Raw genomic sequence first — 13,042 nt, 5'->3', positions numbered from 1 at the left:
AGCTCTGATAAGGCTGTCTCTCTTCACCTCCTAGGACCTGATAGATGGTTAGAAGTATTGGCAGAACTATCCTTATGAATCAGATGAGGACTTGTTTTGAATCTTGACTTCTGTGCAGAAAATGAGAAGAAAATCCACCCAAACCATGGCTGCACTGGGGTTTTGGTAAACTGAAATTTCTGACATTCATCTGCCATTACTCTGGTCTAGGTATTTTTCATTCCCTAATGCAACCTTTACGTGAAGTAGGATATCATTAAGGAAATTTAACATTTGTATTGCTACCATCATGACAACTAAAATGGATTGGTTTTTTCTGTCAAAACCCAAATCTATAAATGCAGATTTTGCTGACTTTCTGATAAAAGCTCATCAGTGTTGAACAAAAATTAACTATCATGAGCTTACAAATTCTTATTCTTTTGCACTTTTTTCAGGCCAGTTGCTTGCAATATAATGAAAGCTTTATATCTGAGAAGAAAATATTAATGCTCAACTCTCTAGAATATTTATTAAAGCAATAAAAAAGTGGGTAAAGCCAGAAGATGAGACTTGATGGGATCATCACAAAAAAAAGAATAAAAATCATATATGTATTATTTTCTGAGTACAGAATGTTTTGCTTTAAAACCTTTTTAAATACCACCTGACATCTTACCGATGTCTCCATTTGAAAGATCTGGATGCTGATGAGTCAAACAATCATTTTTGGCTCACAAGACTCATCCATTGTGAGGAATTATTCATATACTGTCATTTAGTTTGTGAAGTATGACATATCTCCATGTGGCATACATTAAAAACAATATAGCTTTGATGATATAGATTTGTCTTGCTCATTTGATAGAATTTTCAAAAGGTTGAATTTATGTCAGTTACGCTGAATACCTTATGAGGGCTCCCTTTTGTAGAATCATCTACAGCATTTCAAACTCCTCTGATTGAAATACTTCAGATCCCTCACTTCTGAATGAAAAATCTGAGCAATGGAGGCCTTGAATTTGGTACAATATTTATCTGTTCAGGGACTGGACTACCTGGCAAGATTTTTGAGGAAGGCCTGATGTAGGATGAAGGGGTCTCTTCTGGAGGTACCAGTTCTGTAGGGAAACTCCTAAAACTCCGGAGTCTGTAGCTTCATCTCTCTGTACCAGCCAAGGACGCCTGTCCTGGACCAGGGCACCTGAGGACAGTTAAATAACTTTTTTTCAGACTGTGATTTGTCAGGCAAAGGTAAATCCAGCCTGGCTATCGCACCGCCCTGCTTTGGGAGCAGTCCATGCAAGGACCAAAAAAAACTTCTAAGGAAATTTCAAAGCATAGACATAGCAGGATTTAGGGACTGAGGTCCAATGCATTGCAAATCCCAACTTTTCCCAAAGTTCCTCACCTGCAGAAGTGTATATCCTTATTTTCCCTTCCATTCCACCCACTATGAGAATCCCTCATATTTCTTTTGGTAATCAAAAGCTGTTTTGTGGAAATCCAAGGAAAAGTAGTGAGAAATCATACAAAAATGGGGACTGGGGTGTAGGGGGGGAACACATTTTGTATCTGCATAATGTCCAAAGAAAATAAACAAATGCCTTTAATCAGAGCAACTGGCTCTAATCATCTAGACAAAGGCAAAGAATTTTGGAGTAGAAATCGAGACCGAGTAAATATCTGAGACATGGGTCAAATTCTTCTTAAAGACAGAAAATTATGAGGAAACTGTTGAGAAGCTGATGACTGCCAAAGCGTTGGAATAATTTTAAATTTGCTTTATCTATCAAAGTACTTTCTCCACGACAAGACATCCTCCAAATCAAGCTATAAGTTGAATTGCGTAGCAGTATTTTAAATGCGGTACAATAGTTGTTAAAGAGAACATCCACATCATAGTAAAGCAAAAAACCTTGCCCAAACTGACAAATTCAGAATTGAACTTAAACCAGGAGATAAACAAAATAATACAAAAGTAAAAAAAAAAACAGAAATGATCATAAGATGCTCAACAAAAAATCTATGTGTAGACAGTGTAACTTAAATAAATGCTGTTTTAAAACTCAAAATCCTTATGCACAGTGTTTCCTCCTGAATGGAAATATCCATGCACATTATTAATTTCCCCAAGTCAGCTAAGTTATTGGCTTGAAAGCAAAAACTTATTTAGTTTAAAATTTACTGTGATGGTTTGGAATATAAATAGACCATTACAATCACAGAATCAGAATCACAGAATGGTAGGGGTTGGAAGGGACCTCTGGAGTTCATCTAGTCCAAGCCCCGTGCCAGAGCAGGGTTACCTAGAACAGGTTGCATGGGAACACGTCCAGGCGGGTTTTGAATGTCTCCAGACTTGGAGACTCCACCACCTCTCTAGGCAGCCTGTGCCAGAGCTCTGCCACCCTCAAAGTAAAGAAGTTCCTCCTCATGTTTAGGTGTGAACTTCCTATGCTCAATTTTGTGCCCGTTACCTCTTGTCCTTCAGTGGTGCCCTTGTGCACCACTGAAAAGAGCCTGGCCCCATGCTCCTGACACCCACCCTTTAAGAATTTATAAGTGTTGATAAGGTCCCCCCTCAGTCGTCTTTTTTCCAGACTGAAGAGACCCAAATCCCTCACCCTTTCTTCATAAGAGAGGTGTTCCAGTCCCCTAGTCATCTTGGTAGCTCTCTGCTGCACCCTCTCCAGCAGTTCCCTGTCCTTCTTTAACCCAGAAGCCCAGAACTGGACACAGTACTCCAGATGCGGCCTTACCAAGACAGAGTAGAGGGGGAGGATGACCTTTGTCGACCTGCTGGCCACACTCTTCTTGATGCACCCCAGGATGCCATTGGCCTTCTTGGCCACAAGGGCACATTGCTGGCTCATGGTCATCCCGTTGCCTGCCAGGACTCCCAGGTCTCTTTCCACGGAGCTGCTTTCCAGCAGGTCAGCCCCCAACCTCTACTGGTGCATGGGGTTATTCCCCACTCTACACTTGCAGCACCCTACCCTTGCCCTTGTTGAATTCCATAAGGTTTCTCTCTGCCCAGCTCTCCAACCTGTCCAGGTCTCGCTGTACAGCAGCATAGCCTTCTAATGTGTCAGCCGTCTATCCCAGTTTTGTATCATCAGGAAACTTGCTGATGGTACACTGTATCCCTTCATCCACATCCAGGTCATTGATGAATATATTGAAGAGGACTGGACCCAGTACCGACCCCTGGGGAACACCACTTGTCACTGACCTCCAACTAGACTCTGTGCCCCTAATCATGACCCTCTGAGCCGTGTCTTTCAACCAGTTTTCTATCCACGCCACTGTCCATGCATCTAACCCACATTTCCTAAGCTTCCCTATGAGGATGCTGTGGGATACCATGTCAAAAGCCTTGCTGAAGTCAAGGTAGACAACATCCACTGCCCTCCCCTCATCTATCCACCCAGTCATGCCATCGTAGATGGCTGTCAGATTAGTCAGACGTGATTTCCCCTTGGTGAATCTGTGTTGACTACTTACGATAGCTCTACTACTTCTAAGAGTTATTACATAACTTTTCACTTTATTAAACAACAAATAAATAGTATATTCAACTACAAACAATTAGTATATTGTAATATATAACTAGCTTATGCAGAAATATACTAACTTCTGCGGAAATCCAAAAAGAACAGTGCCATAAAATATAGAGAAAAAGACAATTCTGAAGTTTTAACAGTTTTCTAAAGTCTTTGTGTTTCTGCAAGGTAGAACACTTGCTTTACTATTTCAATTTACCTAATTTTAAACAGCTATGTTTGAATTTTTTTTCTGTTAGTCCATGTTCAAACTATCCCACCCCTCTAAGCAATCTGTGCCAGTGCTCAGTTACCCTCACAGTGAAGAGTCTGCTGATGTTCAGAGGGAAACTCCTGTGTTTCAGTTTGTGCTCGTTGCCTCTGGTCCTGCCGCTGGGTGTCACTAAAAAAAGCCTGACTCCATCTTCTTTATACTATCCCTTCAGGTATTTGTGCACATGAATTATTTTCACCTGAAAATATTTCATCTGAATCTTCTCTTCTCCAAGCTGAATACTTTCAGCTCTCTCACCCTTTCTTCATAGGAGAGATGCTCCAGTCCCTTCATTATCTTAGTAGCCCTTCATTGGACTCTATCCAGGATGCCCACGTCTCCTGTACTGAGGAACCCAGAACTGGACACAGTACCCTAGGTGTGGCCTCATCAGTGCTGAGGGGAAAGATCACCTCCTTTGACCTGCTGGCAATGCTCCTGATGCAGCCCAGGACACCATTCACCTTCTTTGTGGCAAGGGGTCATGTTCAGCCTGGTGACCAGCACAATGACCCACAGGTTCCTTTTTTGCAAAGCTGCTTCCCAGCTGTGTGGACCCCCCAAGCATATGCTGGTGCCTGGGATTGTTCCTCCCCATGTGCAGGACTTTGCACTTCCCCTTCCTGAACATCGTGAGATTCATTTCTCCAACCTGTTGAGGTCCCGCTGAACAGCAGCATGACCCTCTGGTGTATCAGCCACTCATCCCGGTTTGGTGTCATCAACAAACTTGCAGAGAGTGCGCTCTGCCTCATCATCGAGATCATTCATGGAGATGTTAAACAGGACTGGATCCAGTATTGACCCCTGAGGTACACTGTTAGTCACTGGCCTCCAACTAGACTTTGGGCCACTGATCACCACCCTAAGTTCCCATACACTCAGCCAGTTTGCAGTCTACCTCATTATCTGCTCATCCAGCCCATGCATCAACAGCTTATCTGTAAGGATCTCATGGGAGACAGTGCCATAGGCCTTACCGAAGTCCGGGTAGACAATATGCATTTCTCTCACCTTGTCTACCAGGCCAGTCATTTCACCATAAAAGTTTATCAAGTTGGTCAAGCATTTCTTCCCCTTGGAGGCTGACTAGTCCTGATGACTTTCATGCCCTTCATGTGCCTAGAAATGGTTTCCAGGATTAGCTGCTCCACCACCTTCCCGGGGATCAAAGTGAGGCTAACTAGCCTGTAGTTCCCTGGGTCCTCCTTCCAGCCATTTTTTAAGATGGGAGTGACAGTTGCTTTAACCATGTCCTTGGGTACCTCTCCCAGTGACCATGGTCATTCGAGGATTATTGAGAGTGGCCTCGCCATATCACCAGCCAGGTCCCTCAGTGCTCAGGGATGCAACACATCCAGGCCAATGGACTTATTTATGTACATCCAATTTGCTTAAGTGTTCCCTGGCCTGATCCTCCTCCACCAACAGCACATCCACCCTCCTCCAGACTTTCTCCCCTTCCTTTCTTTTGGACCTGGGATGCCTGAAGGCTGGTCTTTCAAGTAAAGACTGATGCAAAGGAGGCATTGAGTACTTCACCCTTTTCCATTTCCCATGTCACCAGGTCTCCTGCCTCATTCAGCAATGTGCCCACATTTTCACTGGCCTTCTTTTGCTATCTGTGTATTTACAGAAGCCATTCTTGTTGCCTTCACTTCCCTCTTCAAATTCAATACAAGTTAGGTTTTGTTTTCTGTAACTGTGCCTCTGTACACTCAGACAATGTTTCTGTATTCCTCCCAAGTTACCCTACCTCTGTATGCTCCCTTTCTGACTTTTCCCAGGAGATCCGTGTTCATCCATGCAGGCCTCTTGGCAATTTTGCCTGACTTCTTACTCATTGGGATGGAACTTTCTTGAGCTTGGAGGAGGTGATCCCTGAATATTTACCAGCTTTCTTAGGCCCGTCTTCTGTCCAAGGCCTAATCCTGTGGGATTCTTCCAAGCAGCTCTTTGAAGAGGCCAAAGTCTGCTCTCTTGAAGTCCAGGGTCGTAAGCTTGCTTTTCACTCTGCTTTCTGCCCTCAGGACCCTGAATTCCACCATCTCATGGTCACTGCAGCCAGGGCTACCTTTTACCTCCACATCCCCAATGAGACCCTCCTTGTTGGTGACTATGAGGTGCAGCAAAGCACTTCTCCTCATAACTTCTGTATCACTTAGGTCAGGAAGTTGTCACTGATGCACTTCAGGAACCTTCTGGATTGCTTGTGTTGTGCTGGTCAGATAGCCTATAGCAGATACACACTACAATGTCACCCACGTAGGTCTGCTCTTTAATCCTTACCATAGGATCTCAGTTGGCTCATCATAGCTCTCAGCTCATCATATTTCATAACCTTACAGAATTTATCCAGAAGCAGAGAATTTGATAAAAATGAACAGAAATTGTCAGGTTCAATAAATCTTTCACACAGATTTAGACTGATTTTTGTTTGTTTGTTTGAACACTGTGGTTCATGCACTTTCTAGTGAACGCTAAGTGATACATGGTTGTATTGTTATTAATGACTTCAGAGCAAATAATTTCATTAATCCAGTGAATAATCTGGTCCTCCTTTAGGAAAAACAGAAACAAAAACAAAAACCCACAAAACAAAACTGACAAACTTACATTTCAAGTTTGAATATGAAAAGGATTTTTTTTGAATAAATCCTTGACGTTCTTTTTCGGAAGAGCTATTACAAGCCCCAGCACACAAGGTAGGCGATTCAAGTTTAAGTCAGAAGAAAAGATAATAACACAAACATCTGAAGGCTAAAATTTTTACTGAGCTGTTGCTTTGAGACCATGGTTCAAAATTTCTCTCTTACCTATATCCCAATTGTCAACTATTTTGTGTGCTACATAAATTAAAAAGGTAGTGCAGTGAATAACCTAAGAAAGAGGAAAAAACAAGTATTCTTGTGTTCAATTATTTACTAGAGCAGGCAATAAAGCCACTGTGGAATAATACTGAAACTTGGAGAAGAATTTGGCCAAATGTAATGACAAATGTAACTTCTAAGTTACAAGATATTGAGGAATCTCCATTAAAACTTCAAAATCAATAAATAAACCATAGCAAGAAAATACACTGCAGAAAATAAGAAATCACAAAGAGAGAAACAAAAAATATTAATGGAACAGCGTATTAACTAGCTAGAGTAATTTTTTTTAGAGATTAAAAATTATTAGATTAGATCAGAATACATTCTTTGATGTGCCTAGAGGACACAAGCTGTGTTGATGCGCAAGAGAAAGGCCTTTTGGGAAACAAATCTACCCTAACTTGAGGAAAATTTGGGGGGGGGGGAAAGCTGTAATTCTTTGGTCAGTAATAAAGATTTGGAGATGCTGGAAGGAGAAGTGATTTGCAGCTACAAGGAAGCTAAAGCATTTTGTTGTATGATTTGTCCAAAGAGGCTACAATTTTCAAGCTTGGGAGTAACAATTTTAAGTATTTATGTACTTTATTTATGGTGTACATATACAGGCTCTCTTGGAAGTATTCATTTTGTGTTTTCCAGTTTCTTTGTGAATGACAATGTCTATAAACACTTTTTTTTAAAGTGAAAGCTTGCATTACTACTTAAGCAAGCGCCTCAGGGATTTGGAATTTTAGAAAAACTCTCATTAAACCTCTTGGGACTTGCAATAGTTGTATGATGCTAAACTTAAGGGCATACAGGTAAAGCCAACATAAAACTTTGAACAATTCAGTCCTGAGTCCTACTCTGAGTAGTCTTTATCATGAGTTTCTCCAGTAAAACTAAATTAACAAGTCACAGGCTTTGAATCAAACAATTCATAGATAGAATGTTTATGTGAAACTTATCCAGTCTGTTGAGAATACATAAAAGTAAAATATCTTTATAATAGGAATATGAACATCTTTGTAGTATCTTACGGTCTAGGATATGGAACCCCAAGAGAGCAAAGAGAAGAGAAAAAGGAAAAAAAAGAAAACCTGAATAGTCTTTGTAGTAAAATAAGCAGAGGACTCATTTCATAGATCCAAATGTTTAATAACTCTTGATTTATCAAGTCTTTGAATGTTAGATATTTTGGCTAGCTATAAATTTCCTGTCATAATAAGATACTGGCAAAAAATGCTCAGAAAAATGAAAATCTTTAAATAGCCATAGGAACACTATAGAAAAGAATTCCAGACTATTAGCAAAGATGATGAGTGTCAGTGTAAAAGAAAGGACCACATAGAAGAATGTAAAACAATACCAGTCTTATCTCAAATATTTATAATAGTAAGAAAAAACATGCTGATAGCAAATTTATGTTGTGGGGTTACAGATTCATATGTAACTCAAATATGTTAACTTATGAGATGCATCATAGGGGCATTTTAACTTGCACTAAAACTGGCAATATCATGAGCAATGATATTTGCTTAACTAAAATATTGTTTCCCATTAACTCCTTACATTCTAGAAGAGGAGTGCTCCTAACCTGGGTCTTCATGAATCGGAAATTCTTTTTTAAAATAGCTACTAAGGGCCCTGAAGGACAAAAACCATGTTTTTCATATCCATCTGAGGAAGTTTATATCTGCTTTTTTGCTTAGCTGAACTCAAAAGAATACCATAATACATTCTTAAATGGCATTCGTTCAAAAGTCAAATCTGAAAGGACCTTTCTGCTAAGAAAGTCAGAGCTGTGGTGGAGTTTTAAAACTGACTTTTTAATGAGAATGTAAACACATTGAGGAAAGAATACTTTACAATTAAATGAACAAAATGTAGGATCAGCGGAAAGGATCGTTAGAAATGAAATTATCAAATGTTTTTGTTTTTTTTCTAACTAGATATTACATAGCTGTTATTAGTAAGATAATTCTAGAAGGGTAGACCGATAGAAACATACCTGGTAACTGCCACTATCCAAAACTATGGGGTAATACTGAGACTGTTCCTCTCAAACTTTGAAAGCTATATAAACAACAGTAAGCTTTGAAGAGTCCATCTCCCACCTAAAATAGGGATATCCGTACTTAGAGATATAAGCCCACCCCAGAGAGTGGCAGCTTAGGAAAAAACCTCGGATCAATGCAACATAAAATTGTTTAGAAACAAACCTGATAAAAAATGGAGTATTTAGAAAGACTACAGAAGTTTACAACTTCCTGTTATAACAGTGGCCAGAGGTCATTCAGCGCAGTCAGATGATTTATGTAGAGCTATACCCAACTCAGCACAAATTCCCTGTTTATTCAAAAGGAAAATGCTGTGGTACAAGCAAGTGGTGCTAGCTAGCTAGTAGCTGGCACCACTCATAGTCTGGGAACGAAAAAGTAGTTTCAGGACTCTGATTTCGTAAGATATCTGAATAGTTGTCTCACAGATGAATGAGATACGAAGATATCTTTTGGAAGATTAATATAAAGAAAATGCCAAATAAAATTAATCGTAGGCCTCTCATCATTATTCAGATGGGTGAAATGCTGTTAGGCTGTGACTGGTGACTTCCCGTTGACCAATTCTGATGGTTAAAAAACAGACATCAGGCCCTGAGAAATATTTTGGTTACCTAAATCAAGGCAGCCCTCAGGTTTAAAATGTGTTGGACCTTGGTCTTTTGCACATGCCCAGCACAGCCTCACAGCTGTTGCAAATCACAGCTTAGCACTGAAATTCCATCTAATTCCCACCTAGCTTACTCTAAAGATATCTAATAAACCCAGATAACACAGAGTTCATGTCAAACCATGGATGAAAGAAGCTGTAGCAAAACCTGTATTTCTCACCTCACAAGTTAAAATTTGATTTCTAGGTTCACTTGAACATGAAGTATGCTCAAACCTTCCATTTTCAGTTGCACAGAAGTCTCCTAATGTGCAGAAGGAATAGGTCACTCTCCAAATTTTTGAAACACAGCCACTTCGCAGAAAGGCAGGTATACAATCCTAGATCTAAAAGAGAATAAGCTAGAATGAGAGCTAGAATAGCAAGTAAGTCCACACTCATTCACTCACTCACTCACTCGTTCACTCTCCCCCAGCATGACAATGCTCCCCCCAGAAACACTAAAGTGGTGAGAGAACCTGTGGATCAAGATACAGCTTAATGTGTGAAAGGGAAAAAAAAGAAAAACACATGATGCAAAACCAGAAAATTAACACCATCCCAGATGGATCCAGTACACCTGTTCTCACTTCTAAAATTCCTTGGATATCTCACCCAGGCCCTACCGTCATCCTTCCAGCACCATTCTTTAACTTCTGTAACACAGTCTCAGAACACAGGTGGTGAAGTCCCCAGTTCTGCAAAGATATTCCTATGGACAGACTCTTGACTCATGAACAGCTCTATAAACTTGGGGAAGAAAAAGAATATTTCTTAGTATTAGGACTTTGATGCATTAAAAAAAACCAAACAAAAGCGCTTCTGAAATATGTGAGTTTACAGGAAAGTCAGGTACCACAGGGTTAAAATTAATGAGCTTCATACCATTCATCCCATGCAGTACTGCGGCTCATCCTGATGGCAAGCTCTGTTCCTTAGTGTGATAAACAGTATATCTGTCAAGGCAAAAAGCCCATTTTAAAGGTCTCATCTTCAGTTATGAATGTGGATTAAGGGCTTCCTAACATTTTCTCCAGGTGAAGGACAACAGTAGTATCCTACATTGTATTTCTAGCTATGCTGACTTGCAGGCAACAAGCACAGAGTGTATTTCATTGGAGGCACAACAGGTTGCTGCTCATTTCAAAGTACATTTTCACAAATATTGAAGATGCAAAGTGAAAAGCTGAGCTTGTTTTTTCTAAGCTAGCAATTCAGCTTCCCAAGGAAAAGATATTGATTCACTTACTGCAAGTCAGCATTATTTAAAAGCAATATTTTCAAAAAATGTCTTTGATCATCTTTGCACACGAGGGGAAATATGCATACGTAATACAAACCCTTCTGGTTTACCCTACCTAACAAACAGGGGTAGACATCTACTAGATGTGCCAAAGTCTTGATTCAATAGGAAAAAGAAGTCCTTTGTTACTGAGTTTATAAAGACACACAGGTAAAAGAAAGGTTGCATCATTTCTCTAACACCTGACTTTTTGTTCTCTCCTAAAGATGAACAATTTCTCATAGTATGCCTTAAGCCCTCTACTTTTTACCTTTACTTATAGAATCTTTATCTATAAAGATTTGTAGTAATAACATCATAATGACTATATAGTAAAGTTTAAATGTACAGTATAAATTATTTTGTTAGTCTTCTACCAGAAGTAGTACTAATCTCATTGATTTTACAGTGAAAAATAATGCAAAATTGAAGCAAACAGATTTGCTTTTGTTTTAAGTTTACAACTTTCAAAGAGCATTAATTCTTCTGGTATTTGCCAGACCCCAGTACTAAAAGAAGATATGATGTCTCTGATTTCTAGAAGATCAGTGCAGTGTCAGGACACTTCTTCTCACAGTGCCAAAATGAGGATGGGAATGGAACTGGTTGATGATAATTCAGCTTCTTGGAATAAACCTTGCTCATTCTTCAGTATCTGCTTATATCATAATTGCTGTATACGACAACCTGTCATCTCCCTGGAAAAGACAATAACCAACCACAGCACAAAGTGCTTACCTTGGCTAAACTTTTCTGGGAAGCTGCTGCAGTAGCAGTGGTGGAACGGTCACATAAGAACTAGCACTCACGTATGACGCTGCAGACCTGTACTATAGTCATTATGTATGCGCCTCAGAGCTACACATAATTTTCACCACAGAGCCACAAGTAATTTTTGTCTGGCCATTCTTTATTCCTTCTAGGCAGAATTTGGAACTGGAATAATAATCTGATCCTATTTTCCTCTTTAAGAAATTATTGTGTTATTGTTATAGAGGCCACCCACCCACCCCCAAAAAACAGAAGCGTTCACAACAAAATCCATTATTAGCTTGTTTGCACAGCAGCTTCATGATAGCAAAAATAATTAGAAAAGCACATATCGTCCTAGTAGAACATTGGGTATAAACGAAATAAATGAGAATATTTCACATTTTCTTCAGCATTAGAATTTACTCAATATTTGCTTAGTACTGAAGTTTTGGATATGTGCTAGATGCTTATCTGAATCATTCAGTGTCATAAACCCTTCTGCTAGATATTGTGCATCATAGGGCATTCTTCCAGCCTCTTTCACAACAGAATCTAATCAAAAGCTCCGAAGCCTCCTTTATCCCACAGTATGGCGGGACCAGTGACTTCCTAAAGACCTCACATGCTTTAGCATATGCTTGAGTTGATCAAATATGAGTTAATCTAATTCGTACTGTATTCACAAGTAGTGGGCAGATCATGTAATTTCTTAATTTTCTTTCTCCAGCAAACAATAGTTTTGTGGAAAGTGTAGAGTCACATTCTTCTTTCTTACTTCAAATCCACGATTTGCAGCAAAACACATTCCATCAGAAATAGTTGCTAAGGGAGCCACAGGTCTATAAAATAAAACCACTTTGACCTGGCTTTTCAGAGGCATAGAGCACCTGAGACTCCCTTTGGGCTACTGTCAAGCTGTGCTAACTCTCCCTAATACCTTGGGATGAGATGTGCAAGAATACTGCTCTATTTTCTTGGGTGAGAATGATGTTATGATTTTTGGTGATCATTCTAACCATAAACTCTGGATTTTTCAAACCAACTACCAGAATAAACAACAGATGATTCTCTGCAGCAGTGTCACATTGCCCCAGAGGCAAACAGCCATACAAAAATAGGTTGGTCAAAATTTTTTTATTCTAAATACCGTCACTCCTTATTCTAAATTACTAATCTAATGAACCAAAATACATATATGGATAAGTTCGTGAGGGTAGGAAGAATTTTTCCATTTCACTTTCCTTTGACTTTCATAAGCATTTTAGGCTTACAGGATATTTTTAAATTTGCCCACTCATTTGAGCAACAAGCACCTAAATATAGGCACTTGAATTAATTAAAGTGAACTTGTATGTGATTTTGCAAACATACAGACACAAAAACACATGTGCCTGTATGTGTTGGGAGAAGTTCCAAAGTCATGAACTGAGTAAATATTTTATGTTTTTTCATTACATATTTTCTGTAATTCTTTTAAACAATTTTTAATGTAGCTAGACCACAAAAACTACCATAATACTGTGAAGAATAATTATCCACTCTTGAGCCATTATGTATGCCTCCACAGGAAGGCATAAAGTTTCATTAGAATTCATAACTAAAATGGCACAATATAGAAAAAAGTGTTTATCTAATGGCATTTTACTTG

The sequence above is a fragment of the Chroicocephalus ridibundus genome, chromosome Z (genome assembly GCF_963924245.1).
Source record: "Chroicocephalus ridibundus chromosome Z, bChrRid1.1, whole genome shotgun sequence".
Taxonomy (NCBI): Eukaryota; Metazoa; Chordata; class Aves; order Charadriiformes; family Laridae; genus Chroicocephalus; species Chroicocephalus ridibundus.
The sequence above is the reverse complement of the archived record's forward strand: the minus strand, read 5'-3'. Positions refer to the sequence as shown.